Source organism: Schistocerca americana, chromosome X (genome assembly GCF_021461395.2).
Source record: "Schistocerca americana isolate TAMUIC-IGC-003095 chromosome X, iqSchAmer2.1, whole genome shotgun sequence".
NCBI classification, from domain to species: Eukaryota; Metazoa; Arthropoda; class Insecta; order Orthoptera; family Acrididae; genus Schistocerca; species Schistocerca americana.
This window is the reverse complement of record NC_060130.1, coordinates 443,142,723-443,157,983: the sequence shown is the minus strand read 5'-3', so window position 1 is coordinate 443,157,983 and position 15,261 is coordinate 443,142,723. Positions and strand designations below refer to the sequence as shown.

Here is a 15,261-nt window from a genome sequence, read left to right as displayed (position 1 = left end):
GTCTTTGCTCACCTACCAAACAATATCAAAAGCCTGACCGATAGCCAACTAACATTTAAAAATAAATTAAAAGAATTTCTAGATGACAACTCCTTCTTCTCATTGGCTGAATTTTTAGATATAAATTAAGAGAGAAAAAAATTAATGTCATGCAATATTTTGTGTAATGTAATATCTTGTACAGACATCTTTTATTAACCTGACATGTTCCACATCATTACGAAGTGTCGTATTCATGATCTATGGAACAAGTATCAGTCTAATCTAATCCTAAATCCTCTTCACCATGTTTCACGTGCTACCGTTTCTAGATTTTTATTCAGTATTCTAACTCGATCTGGCCATGACTAAAAGAAGATCTGGCATCAAATATATTTCTAAATGTCAATGCACACATTATTGAATTTATTTATTTATTATTATTATTTATTTATTATTATGCTCACTAACCATGTTATACCACAAAAATTTATTAGCAATCTTGGCTTGGAAGAGTTTCAATACTTCATATAAAAAAACTATGAATGATCACTTATCTCTGCTGACAATGTTAACAAATACGAAATAGCCACTAATTATCAATGTGAACATAATACACCGTGCGCCTGCTCCTGTAACATTAAAGAGCATGACCACTCTAGGTTTATGAGTCAATTACTCACGAAGTATTGAACTTTGTGAGCTATAAATTTGGATGCCTTCATTTGATCATTTAGGAAATGTGCACACAAAATTTGAGCAAAATCTGACACGGCAGAGTGGTGACCCCCACGTCATTCAACAGTAATGAATTTCAGAATGAGGACCTTTGTGAAATCCATGACAGAAAAATAATTACTGTGTTAATTACAAGCATAGTTATCCCAAAGTTTGTCTTTGATACTAAAATTTAAAGGTGTGTGTTATACTGTCAGCATGAGAAATCCAGAAGAAATCAAATAAAAAATAACTAAATAGCTCAATGCCTTCAAGCCTTCAATGGCTGGAAATCTTTCCATGGTTAATATTATGCTGTGGAAATGTGATATTTGGTGCTTGGTTCTGCTCTGAAATGTATGGCTTGAAATGCCGAAGCCATCAGCCTAATTTATTGAGGTGCACACATTATTCATCTTTCAAAAAGAATGCAAGTTATATCACAAGCACTCACAGATTTATATTTTTATAGTTTAAGCTTATCATAAAATAGGTATGTAACTAATAAGCTGTACAATTATAAACTATGCATTCACAAACATACATTAATGAGAATGGAAGGATATTAATAAAGCCCGATGTGTGTATTTCCAATATGAGGTGGAATGATTTCTTACAATTAATGCTGATTGTCAAAATGAATTACATGAAATGGGGGAAACTAATAAACAGCAAAAGGGTTCTCGAAAGGTGTTACGTTTATCTCAAAAACTGCAGCAAAAACGAAAATTACATTTGAAAATAAAGTTTTCAAGTTGAGACTTACCAACAAGCTTTCACTGCCAATTAAGTGCACGTGTTCAAACACATGAAGGAGTGGCTTTTGATCTTGCAATATTTTCGACAGTCCCTGCAACAAAATATGTTTCAATTCTTCAGTTATTCACTACAGAAAAATAATGTTAATGTCGTCCTGACTTTCATAAAAATTATAACATATTATACAGTGGTAATACAATCAAATCTGTATTTCGATGACCATCTGTTTCCATGCAAAACTGTTTGTGCAAACAGAAAGTGCTACTGTTTCACTTCTATCACACAATGCTGCACTCATTAAATCAAATAACATTTGAAACAAATTCCAAATAACAGTCATTTTACTTGTGGAAGACGCATCAATAGGCTTTTCATCTAAATGAAAGATGATTTACATCAACAAAAGTGAGACTAATTGGTTCTTGAACAAAAAAGGGGATGGGGAGGTCTGAAATGTTTCATTTATTTATTTTTTTAGGGTTCAAATGTTAAGTGATTTAAGACTTAGATATTACTTTCTCTGTTGTGAAATGCTCAAATTGAAAAACAGAAGAAAGAGTCAGCTCAGCAACGGGGCGACAAGCTGTTTCATAAAAGTTCTGCCTATAGGAAAGACATATTAACTTCCTGTATTCACTGTTAGTTGGAAGTGATGGAAACCAAAATAAGCAAAACGACAGATGTTTTATAACAGCTATCAGCCTGTAATTACAGGACAGAGACATCTGAGCAGCACAAGTACGATTACAAAAACTTTGCCAGTGTATCAGTAAAAGTTAACTGCTTTTGCTGTGTAATTAGCTGTGGAATGTAAAATACGCCCTGTAGCAATCAATGATAATGTTATAAATAAAAAGGTAGAACTATATCTGCAAGAGAGTTACACATAAGCTGTATTGAGAGAAAAGCAGAACAGAGATGGTATTTGTAACATACAGAGCTATGCAGTCTACAGTCCATTCTTTCATAAATATAAAATGGCCTTATTCTCAAAAATTTAACTTAAAATTAAGTCCAACCAAACACTGCACTTTGTGCTTTCTTCCATGTTTCACAACACAAGAAAATTTAGCCAAGCAGAAATTGTCTTGAATATGACTGAACATTTAGTGGCAAAGTAAATCATTCTTTATTATAGCCTATTATTATTTTTCCTGTAGTTAACTCATGTATACATACACTCAGATTAGTAGCAATACCTGACGCATAGCCATAACAATTGTTGACAGAATTAACTAATTATGTGAAACACCTACGAAACCGATAATTTGAAAAAAAATTCTACAAGTGGAAAAGATTTCTACTAATACTGATCCTATCAATACTGGCAGTTTACTTGCATCAAAATGACAGATGTACAGCATTTATCTATCTAAAACTAATATGCACAATACACACACAAATCCAAGAAATTTTGTTATTTTCATGGCATTATATACGTTGACTTTGCCAGATCATAACCAAACTGTCATCTTTCAACCTAACCTAGGCCAAAGCTTTTGACTCTGACAACCACTTACTAATTCTACACAAGTTAGAGAGATATTGGATTATGGACAGGGCATTGCAGTGGTTCAAATCTTATGTGTCAGAAAGAACACAGATAGTTATTCTAAATCCAAATGGAAAAAATTTATTCTTGGACTGGAAAAAGATTTGTACAGGGGTCCCACAAGGCTCAATTCTAGGGTCTTTTTCTTTTTCTGCTGTACCTAAATGATTTACCTTTAAGCACTGATGTTCGCTCTGTTTTATTTGCAGATGACACCTCAGTTTTAATTGAAAATGATAATTTAGAACAAATTCACGATACTGTGGAAAATATAATGGGAAATAATTATGGCTTCAGCATAATGGATTAAAATTCAATGAAAAAAAAACACAATTAGTGCAGTCAGTGCTAAAACACCATCAGCATCCCCCATAAAAATAGTTCACGGCGAGGAAATGACTGAAGCAAGTTATGAAAAATTTCTAGGTCTAAATCTGGAGAAAAATTTAAATTGGAAGGCACAGGTAGACTTCTTAGCAAACAAACTAAACAGCCTAGCTTATGTGATGATTGTCTTATCTGGTTCCACCCTTATGGACACCAGGAAGATAATCTACCACAGCTACTTTGAGACCATAATTAGATACCAAATAATTTTCTGGGGAAACTTTAGGAATAGCCCTAGATTATGTACTCTTCAAAAGGGGATAATAAGAAATGTGTTTGGTCTAAAAACGATCATCATGTCGCCCGTTATTTAAAAAAATTAATAATACTAACCATTCCTTCTCTGTACATCTACGAAATTTTTATCTTCATGTATAAAAATTAAAACTCACTTGATAATTTTCATTTCAATCAAAATTACAGTACTCGTCACAGACACAGCTTCAAACTTCTCTCTCATAATTGAGATCTTTACACTCAAACGCCATTGTAAAAGGATTAAAAATTTACAATAAATTATATAACACAAATCTGTTTGACCCACTAAAAAGAGTGTTATTTAGTACACCAGTGAAAAAATGTTGTTATTCAATTGAAGAATTCATGCAGAACAGTTTGGCAATTTGAAAAGAGAAGCAGCAATTGTATAATAAATTGTTAATATATTGCATAAAATTTATTGCAAGCTGCAAAATGACCATAAGTGTCATATACGTTCTTGTTAAATTGTTCATGTCTAAATATTCAGAAATGCCTGCTTAAATATGTTAGTTATTATAACCTTTTTTATTAAAGTAATCTGATGTCCCTCCAGTACAAAAATCTTTGATTTGTAACTGTATGTTATTAGACAAATAAACTACATTCTACATACTGCTTACATTACAAATCAGTATGTCTGTGCCATATTTAACACACTTCTCTCTTTACTGATCCATATCTCCAAACTGTGAGGGTTGTTCAATAAATAACGCCCCAATACAGTGCAATGTTCTAACAGTCCCGACACATAGCAGAGTCGTAGTGAAACATCTAAATACTACCCATTATATACTCACTAAAACCAACACACTAGAATTAAATTCTTGATTATTGTAAAAGAAACAGTGGTGAACATTCATATATGTTTGTGTGCCACGTGTGGTAATGATGTAGCTTACGAGAGTAGTATTGGGCAAGAGGCAGAGATGGTTGGTTGGTTGGTTGGTTGGTTTGGGGAAGGAGACCAGACAGCGAGGTCATCGGTCTCATCGGATTAGGGAAGGACGGGGAAGGAAGTCGGCCGTGCCCTTTGAAAGGAACCATCCCGGCATTTGCCTGGAGCGATTTAGGGAAATCACGGAAAACCTAAATCAGGATGGCCGGACGCGGGATTGAACCGTCGTCCTCCTGAATGAGAGTCCAGTGTCTAACCACTGCGCCACCTCGCTCGGTGGAGGCAGAGAGAGTTAAACCTTATGTAAGTCCAGAAACAGAGTTCTGTGTCTGGCCACATTTGGGACATCCTGTCACTGCCATTGCTCCAGAGATGGAAAATCGCACAGTTGCCATTACTCGTGCAGGTCAGCACAATGAAACTTGACATTTGGCTCTACAGCTATCGGTGAGCATTTGAAGTGTGTGTGCAATGACAGACTCTTGGAGATTCAAAGGTATAATCAAGGTGGGTTCCATGAAATGCTCACAACAGATCACATGATTCAAAGAATAGCCATTTCATCTGAACTGTTAGAGCAGATTAAGCCCAATAGAGAAGCCTTTTTGTCACAGATTGCTGGAGATGATGAAACCTGGGTGCACCACTTTTGGGCAGAAACAAAAATGCAGTCACTGATGTGGCATCTCCTGCAGTCACCAAAGAAGAAGAAATTCAAGGCAGCTCCCTCTACTGGCAAAGACTTGACAGTCTTTTGGGATAGTAATGGTATCATTCTCCGGATGTGTTGCCGAAAGTATTAACCATTAATTCAGAGGCTTAAGAGGAGAACTGTTTCCAACACGTTCAGACTGAAAAAAAATCCAAAAGACATCTCGATCCTATATGATAATGCATGTCCACACCCAAGTCTCAGAACTAGAGAGCACATCACCAAATTGTGTTGGAACATCACTGCCTCGTTTGCCCTTTAGCTCGTATTGGTGCAGCTTGACTTTGACCTGTTTGGGAGACATGGTTTCTCCTTGTGGAACACACTTCCTAAAGGTGTGTGTGTGGGGGGGGGGGGGGAGTAATTCTGCAATGAAATCACATCTACACACAGGACAAGAGCCTTTATCAACAGGGAAAACACACACTTGCACAACGCTGGCATTGGATCATAGAACATGATGGAGACTACGTAGAAAAATAGTACATATAAAAGAAACGTTACTGATAATGTCACCAAATTCTAACTCTTGGGAATAAATATGTTCTGAGAAAAAGCTGTGGGGCATTAGTTACTGATCGGCCCTCGTACCATATGAGACTAATGAAGGAATACTGCTAGTTAATGTGTGGTTGGATTACAGCTACTTGAAGATTAAGATATTTTTTCAGGCTCTCCTGTGTAGGTCTTGTATCTGCAGAGTGCTGCTGTACATTGTTGTGTTACACAATCTACGAAATACTGATTAAAATGAGAAGTGAATTTAATCTTAAGACACAGCTTACATTTAGTTAGTATGGAAAAGCCTTATATAGAAGGGAAAAAAACACCTTGTCTGCAGGAATGGAAATCCACTACAACTCTAGGAATTAAAATAAATGAAGGAATACACTGAAATACAATTTGCTGATGTTCAAGCTTAAAAGAAGTATGACCAAATATAAAAAAGGTTAAAACTGTGGCTTTTAGAGATAAATACCCAGTCAAGCCAAAATAACTCTTAGGTGATAAATGAACTACTAAATACAGCTTACAACATTGATTATGATGTTGTCTGGTGGGTTGATTTTGGGAAGTAGACCAAACAGCAAGGTCATCCGTCCCATCAGATTAGGGAAGGATGGAGAAGGAAGTCACCTGTGTCCTTTCAAAGGAACCATCCCAGCATTTGCCTACAGCAAGTTAGGGAAACCACGGAAAACCTAAATCAAGATGGTCGGATGCAGTTTGAACTGACAATCGCCCGAATGCGAGTCCAGTGTGCTAACTGCTGCGCCAATTCACTCAGTAATTACGATGTCAATCACAAAATGATTAAGTACCAAGACATCTGTGGAACAATCCCAACACTACCAAAGGAACAGAGACAGGGGGCAGAAATGATATTCTAAGAAGTGGTGGCTGCACCTTTCTTTTCCTGTACAATTCACGGAGAAATGAAACATCTCCCCTCGTCATCGAGACAGGTGGGTCCTTCTCAACCTGGGCTCTGAATGACCTGTCCCTCATTCCCAATCTTCTTCTACACCAACAATAAATGTAATACATGTTGAAATAGTAAATAAGGTAGAAATTTTAAAAAAATTGTGTGTCCATTTTATAAGAATGTAAACTGGAGATCAGTTTGAAATTCGTAAAACAATTTATTTCAGCCATAAGTGCACTAAGAATCATTGTCAATCTTGGGGAGAGGCAAATTGGTAAACTGATATTTTCTGGGTATTTTCATTCAGTACTGTCATATGGAGCTATGTTCTGGGGTAACCCATCTTTAAGAAAGTAAGTCTTCATAGCTCAAAAACTCACTGTAAGGATAATATGTGGTACTCGCCTACCATTATCCCACATATGTTTAAGGAGTTAGGTGTTTTGACTACTGCTATATAGTAGATTTCCTCACAAAGTATGTTGTAAAAAATTCACTTCAGTCCAAAAGGAACAATAATGTGAATTATTCCAATACCAGTAGAAAAATGGCATTCATTAACCCACATTAAGGTTTCCTCTACCACTAAAGGGGTGCATAATACTGCATCCAAAATTTTTGATCATTTAACCCAATGATGTCGGACAGATAACTGAAAAAGTTTCTCCTGGACAACTCCTATTCCACAGCAAAATTTCCCTTTTTGCAATCTATAAAAGACAATGAGTAAACATTATTAACCCAACCAGATCTTTTTTAAATAAAAAATCCTTGTAAATGATCAGCATCTAGCCATGTTTACAAATGAATGTATAATGTGAATAAAAACTGACTCGTTCCACATCATCCTAATAATCCATGGAACACAAAACCAGCTAATTTCCGTAACTAATTTGAAACGTATGTATAGTTTCTTCTAGTATGAAATCTGGCATTTAATGCGATGCCTGCTACTGTCACCTAAACTCCAGCTTACAGTAAATTCATTTTTCAGCTAAAATCTAAGTCTCCCTTGTATTTAAAAAATGTGACACACTTGGAACAAATAACACTCAGATCTGACTCAATACATTCCTTGCCTACAATATTCAACTAAAATGCATGCCAACTTCTAGTTTTAACATCCATTTGTGCGACCATAGTGTATTTCATACTAGCAACCCGCCCCGGCTTTGCACAGGTATCTGGAGCCAGATGACTTGTATGGCACTATTCTGAGCCTCTTATCAGAAAGGAATGAAGGGTGAAGGGTTGTGAGTTGTGGGCCAGTCTGCTTCAAAGTCCAGTATGTTGACTGCCACAATGCTGGATGACAAGGCATCAGGTGAGAAAATTTGCTGTGGCCAACAACAGTATTATGTCAGTCAATGTGTTAAAAGTGCAGAGTGAATGATTTAGGCTCATAGGACAGAGCCTGGCAACACTACCCTTCCTCATGAACCAATCTGTTTATTAGTGAAAGCCATACCAGTATCAAAAGTCCTACAGGAGATAATGAGCTTTGCCTTTACATACAGACAGAAAAAAATACATTGGGGCAATTTAATTTATAGTACATATAGGTATACCTCCCATAGTTCCTTATACACGGCATTACAACAGTTTTTACCACATATTTTTGTTTTGTATTATTACCTCCCACCCCGCCCTCTTCCTCCTGTTAGCACCATGAGAAACATATCTTTAAACTTATTTCTATTCTTGTTTGCAAATGATGTACTATGAAACTATTACTGAGTGCATTAAATTCGAAGATAATACATGTATGAAGTAAATATGATTCAAAAGTCTTGTCATGCTGGGACACCGTGAGAACTGAATATGTACGATGCAGTTACTGGCACACCAATGGCTAAAAGTGACTGCTAGTAAAAAGTAAACCACAGTCATGCTGCTGCATTCACTTATGTAAACAGCTGATTAAGTATAAATGCCTCTATTAGTTGAAGAAAGTAGCAATAAGCCTGAAGCATCTCTGCTATGCATAAACAAATCTGTAGACTATGCTTACAAAACTGCTTTACACTGTCATTTTGTACACATTTCTCTTAATAATTCTATGATTTGCACTGACTTGCTAAATTTCTGTGCACTCTGCAAGAGTAGTTACAGCTACACAGTTCAATTCCAAGGGACGTTTTTTTTTTTTTTGTTTTTTGTTTTTTTTTTTTTTTTGTTTTTTTTTTGTTTTTTTTTTGGGGGGGGGGGGGGGGGGGCAGGTTATGGATGAACCAGAGTTTGTTCCTGCATTAGGGTGTGGTTCAAAATGTTTCATTACTGGTGTATCTTTGGAATGGCATTGGGTGGGGGAGGAATCAGAGTAATGTCTACATTTCATACAGTATTTTCATTTTTTTCTGTATGTAGATTTTCAGCTCCTTTTCACATTTTCTACAGGCAGTCAAACCACAAGGGTATTCACAATGGCTAGCCATCAAACCAACTGTGAGGTATCATGGGTATAGTTAGTAACTTTCTAGAATTCCTTGGCATTCTCAAGATCCTTAGTTTTCCCGGTAATTTATTTTCCTGAAGCTCGGCTGAAAATTTTATATTTAGTGAACTACTGTAAAAGGGTGGGGGGAGTGTCAAACTCTGTCCACTTCCTCTTGATGCTCTGTATTAACCAAGTGGTATTAAACCAACATACACTTTTCAACATCACAAATGTAGTTTATCTGTGAATACTGGGCCTATTTGTTTCATCTCTTACATAATAATTAATTCATGTAGATGTCACTGAGATTGAGTATAATACACATCAATACATTGCACTCCAAGTGAGATAGCAAAACAGGGGTATACAAGAACATAACTTATGATTTGTACTTCTTCACTTATGCTAATACTGATAAAGTAATGTTCTCACTCTTGAATGTTAACATTTACAGCTTTCAGAATGGCAGTCTTTCACTTTCACAATTCTGATTATGTGTTCCCAAAAGAAACTGCTAGTTTCTTAGGAGTATGAAGATTTTTTTATCTCAACTTTCGTCTTCTGTTCAGGAAGGTAGGTTTTAGTGAGTGGGCTGGGTTAAGTTCACCTGTTCATCCCATTTTGCACACATCCAGCCTACTTGTCTTCAAACTGATGCTCATACTATTCTGAGTGGTTCAGACATTTAGTATGAATAGGTCTTAAGCAAACAATTTTCAGCCTAGATACTTCACTGTCAATTTCATAAAGACTGAGTTATACAAAAGTGAAATACACTCTGCTGTGGAACACCACAGAAGCAATGCATCTCTGTAACTTGTGATTTTGACTGTAGCAAATGAAAAATTATTAATTCTTGGAAGGAACTGAATTTTTGATCGAGTTCAATAGTTATCCAATGCCACTTTCAGGTATTTTGGCTCCTTGCAATTCTATTGTTTAAGTCGGACACATTACTGGTGACAATAAATGGCTGCTTTATTTTTCAATTTGGACTGAGACAGATCATACTATAATACTTCAGGAAGATGTAAATAGTGTAAATAAACAGTATACCTGGTGCCACTGGAGTCAGATTATTGAGCCAATGCCGCCAAGTGAATACTTGAGCAATGCAGGTTGGTGTCAAAATAGGAATAACGCAGTGTCAACCCAGGCAAGGTCTTAATTGATATGGTTTTCTTTTATCTTCTTCCAACCTTTCGTAGAACAACAACATAATGATGCATTTTGCTGTTTGTTGTTATCATGGCAAAAAAATGACCACAAATAGATGAACTTGTAATACATCATTTATTGGATTACCAGTGACAATGCTGTTCACATAAGTCTATTAAGAAGTCTAAATTTCCAAGGGCTACAGCACTGAATTTTACTGTATTCAAGTTGCGTCAGATTTTACAGCATATGATGGAATAAATGGTGGTCCACAGCACTGTGTATAGCTGACAAACCTCCAAAAACTCTCTCTGTTAACTCATGAACTTCACAGACACTTTTATGGCCATGCAGAAAACTGAATACTATTCTGAGCCTCTTATCAGAAAGGAATGAAAGATGGTGGGTTGTGAGTGGTGGGCTAGTCTGCTTCAAAGTTCAATATGTTGAGTGTGACAGTACTGGATGCCAAGGCACCAGGTGAGAAACTCTGCTGTGGTCAAGTTGTGGTTGTTGGGATGTTTAAGGGGGACTAAACAGCAAAGGTCATCAGTCCCCGCTGTGGTCAACTGCAGTCTCATGGCAGTCAATGTGTTAAGAGTGCAGAGTGCATAATTTAGGCCCATAGGACAGAGCCTGGCAACCAACATACAACAAATGGTTGGGGGGGGGGGGGGGGAGGGTTGGAGGGGAATAGGAATAATTAATGGTACAGGGTGCCCTATATCAACTGCCATGTGCTGGCTTATGGTGTCTTTATTTTGCTGCTTTGAGTTACCCTTTGAGCATAATATATCTCACATACTGTACTGCCATAGGTTCAATATCAGTTCAGTGAAAATTTTTGGAGAATGCAGAAACTTGTACATTGTAACTAATAATACAAAACATTAGACCGAACTTAAGATCTTGGAAAACTCTACAGTTTGGGTTTGGTTGCCAGACAATATTTATTATGTTAATATATTCATGTAAGTATATCTTTTTACAATACAATTACTTCTGATTTTAAGTTCTTAGCATTTCTCTGATCTTACAACATCTGTTAATGTTTTTATTATGCACTACGTAACTGTCTCTAGATTTTTTTTAAAAAATAATGTGGGATGTCATGTCAGTATTTCTTTTATTGTTGGCATTGGAAAATGAGTGGTTCTCAAACGATTTGCGAGTTTTTATCTTCCTGGCCAGTTTACCATCATTATGGGACCACTTTAACAGACACTCCAGACGACATGTATGTTGTTATGACGGTAAAACTCAAAGCAGCAATCTGTTGGTTATCATACAGAGCTGTGTAGACTGTTCTGAAATTTATAGTTAGTATGTAGTAGCATGCCAGGCAATCTCTCGTGCAGAAGCAATGAAGCTATGTTAAAACAAAACCGCTAAATAATACACATATACACACACGCGTGCACGCAGGTACGTGTCACATTATTTGTAACAAGATCCACAGCTACAAGAGCCGAGACAAACGGAAAAGAAACAGTCTTATTTCAGGCCAACTAAATCTAAATGTACTGTGAACTAAGCAATGATTAACAGAGAGCTTGCTACAAATTTTTTAGAAGCCAAAAGACGTTCTCGAAATGTTGTCACTCCGTATAAATGCACCTGACCTTCAAGAGAGAATAGAATTTTGATGCATTCAGGCTGATGGTAGCGAAATAAGCAACACAAGGCCATAAATCTGAACACAACGGTCTGTTATTGCACACAGTATTCGACATGGACAGACTACACCCACATCATTTAACACTGGCTTAACTATAGGAGGTTTGCAGCAACCAATATACAAAAACATACTCTCAATTTCCAATACTAAAGCACACATTACAATACTATAACACCAAGAAGCGTCGTCGTCTAACCACTGCCCACATTAAGTGATTTCTTCCCTCCTGCGGCATGGGTTCGCGAACGGTGGATGTTTAGATTTTGCACAGCAACTAATGCACATGCAATCACTAAAGTATGAAGAAATATAACCGATATTAACCTTCGGAAACTTCTTGAATAGCACTCTTTACTATGTTATTGTCGTTTCTCAACAGTAACTCCGCAGCAAAATTTACCACTGATCTACTGCTCTAACGCCAGAGATTCATTTTCACAACTGAAGATGCACTTACCTCCCACTACTGTCGGGAAATGACGTCATACTGTTGAACCGCGGGAATCCGTTCTGTGTTTTTGTAGCAACAGACCTATTTCGAAAGCTTTCTTCTCGTTTTCGCTCACAAATAGCTTTTTTCAACGAGCTTCAGTCAAGTGAGATACATCATTATGTGAAACGTTCCCAAGGTCCGGTATTAGGCTACCGTGATACGACGGTCCGTAGGAATTCCCCTTTCGATTTTGATTACCTTGTCTGTGTGCAACTGGAACCTTATTTCTCATAATCTACATCTATACTATGTAGATCGTTGTAAAATGCACGTCAAATAATTTAAAAATCCGAAAGGAAGACACCCGTTAAAAGAGCTCCGTTCCAAGCGATCTATCTGCGTACCTCGTCGATAGTGATGTCTCTGCTACGTGCTCGAGACATTTATTTTGAGTTTCTAGACGTTTCCCCCAGTCAGTCTATGTGAATGCGAGAGTAAATAAATCATATGGAAATTCATTTCCCTCTTCTTACCGAAACTGTGGTGGGATTCCGTTTATGGTATTTTCAATTTTCTATCCATAGTACCTTAGTTAACGACAAGTAAATTGCAAAGCAAAACTAGTTGTTATCTTTGCCCGATTTGTTTGACGATGTTTGAATTATACATGGTCCAGTCACATTAATGTGACCACCGCCTACGTTCGACGTCAACGTGCAACAACCACTCACAGACGACAAGTGACAGCAGTAGCAGTGGAAATTATGTAAAGTTAGCGGGGAGGACTCGGGAAACTGTGCAGTCCTTGTCCCAATGCATAAATGGAGCGATTTATCCATCGTCATTGGCTTTCGGGACAAGGGTGGAAGCATTTTCGAAAGGGCTAAGTTTGTAAACTGTTCGTCTGCCGCGTAGGCTAAAGTATACCGTGTATGCCAAAATGGCGCTATCCAAAACGCGTTTGGCAGCTGTGGTGCACTATGAGCCTTAGATGAACAGGGCTGAACGACGGCTGCGGACATGTTTACGGACGAATAGATGTGCAGCTGTGCCTGTATGATCGACGGAGGTACCAAAAAAGAACGTTGCTATGGGCTTCCACAGCAGACACCTGGTTCATGCACTCATTATGGCTACTGTTCAACGGCGACGAAGGCTGGAATTTGGACGCCAGTACCGCGAATAGACGTATCCTCTGAGTGGCGACAGGTGGTGTACAGGGTGGAACGTCTGAAGGCAAAGGCTCCAGGCCGGAGGAGGGTGCCTCGTGGTCTGAGGAATGTTTTCGTGGCATTCCCTGGATGATCTCGTCTTTCTGGAGGGCACAATGGATCAACACAAGTATGTCTCCATCCTCTGGTACCATGTCCACCCCTACATGCAGTTTGTTTTTCCTCGGCAAGATGGCATCTATCTGCAGGAAAATGCAATGTGTCACACAAACAGCCCGCAGTGTACATGCATGATTCGAAGAGCAGATGAGTTCACCGTACTCCCCTGGCCACCAAACTCCTTAGATTTAAACCCAATCTAGAATCTGCGGGACCATCTCCATCGAGCTATTTGCACCACGGATCTCAACCGAGAAACCTAGCGCAGCTGGTCACGGCTCTACATCGTAGCCTATCGAAACTGCAGTTTATCATCCTGCGATATTGCTGCTCGCGTTGGTCAGCATCCCACGATTGTTAAAATGGTTCAAATGGCTCTGAGCACTATGCGACTTAACTTCTGAGGTCATCAGTCGCCTAGAACTTAGAACTAATTAAACCTAACTAACCTAAGGGCATCACACACATCCATGCCCGAGGCAGGATTCGAACCTGCGACCGTAGCGGTCACGCGGTTCCAGACTGAAGCGCCTAGAACCGCACGGCCACACCGGCCGGCCCCACGATTCTTATTCGAATATGGAATCGATGGGTTCAGGAGGGCTATACACTATGCCATGCAGGATCTCTAGGGCACCACGTGACTGGCGCCCGAGGAATCCTACAACAATGTCAGGTACATTGTCAGGAAATGGCCTTGTTTTCAGCAAGACAAGTACCAACGAAGTCTGGAGCATTAAATAACTGTCAGCATGACGACCATTGCCATAACGTTGCCATATTGCATTCATCATCGTCACACGTGTTAAGATTGTGCTCTATCTTCGAGGACTCCATGACGTTATCTTTCAACAAGATAACATGAAACGGTGAGTTACTCGTGCTGACCTGACCTACCTTTGATAGAGACAGTGTTCGACTCTTGTCTTGGCCAACACTTCCAGATCTCTCATAAAGTGAAAACATCTGGCCATGGGTTACTGAAAGACTGGTACGCCATCACTCACGAGCCACTATGATTGACGAACTCTGGCAGAGGGTTGAAGCAGTATCGAATGATGTACCCGTGTCAGTCATCCAAGCTCAGTTTGAGTCGACATCCAGCCACTTCTGCCGGCCGGAGTGGCCGTGTGGTTCTAGGCGCTACAGTCTGGAGCCGAGCGACCGCTACAGTCGCAGGTTCGAATCCTGCCTCGGGCATGGATGTGTGTGATGTCCTTAGGTTAGTTAGGTTTAATTAGTTCTAAGTTCTAGGAGACTGATGACCTCAGAAGTTAAGTCGCATAGTGCTCAGAGCCATTTGAACCAGCCACTTCTGAGCCATTTTTGCTCCCAGAGGCGGCAGCCCTGTGCATTACGTTTCGCACCAAGTATACTCCCAAATCACTTTCGAATTTAATCACGTATTCTTCCTACTATACTGCATATGCACAATAAAAAATTTCGTTATTTGCTATTCTTCTTAGTGTTGCACTTCTAGTAACCAACAGTATATTAACACTGCTGATTAAGGTCTACCCTTTCAAAATGCCCTGT

At 38.5% G+C, this 15,261-nt stretch overlaps 1 long non-coding RNA gene across 1 annotated transcript in view; it reads right to left on the bottom strand.

The window, feature by feature from the left end:
- The window catches only part of LOC124554983, a 44,756-nt gene extending 32,348 nt beyond the window's left edge, over positions 1-12,408 (bottom strand). The window contains exons 1-2 of the long non-coding RNA XR_006968505.1: positions 12,286-12,408; positions 1,463-1,546 (exon numbers count right to left, since the gene is read on the bottom strand). This is a non-coding gene — a long non-coding RNA (uncharacterized LOC124554983). The remainder of the gene's footprint in view (positions 1-1,462; positions 1,547-12,285) is intronic.
- Positions 12,409-15,261: the final 2,853 nt, after the last annotated feature.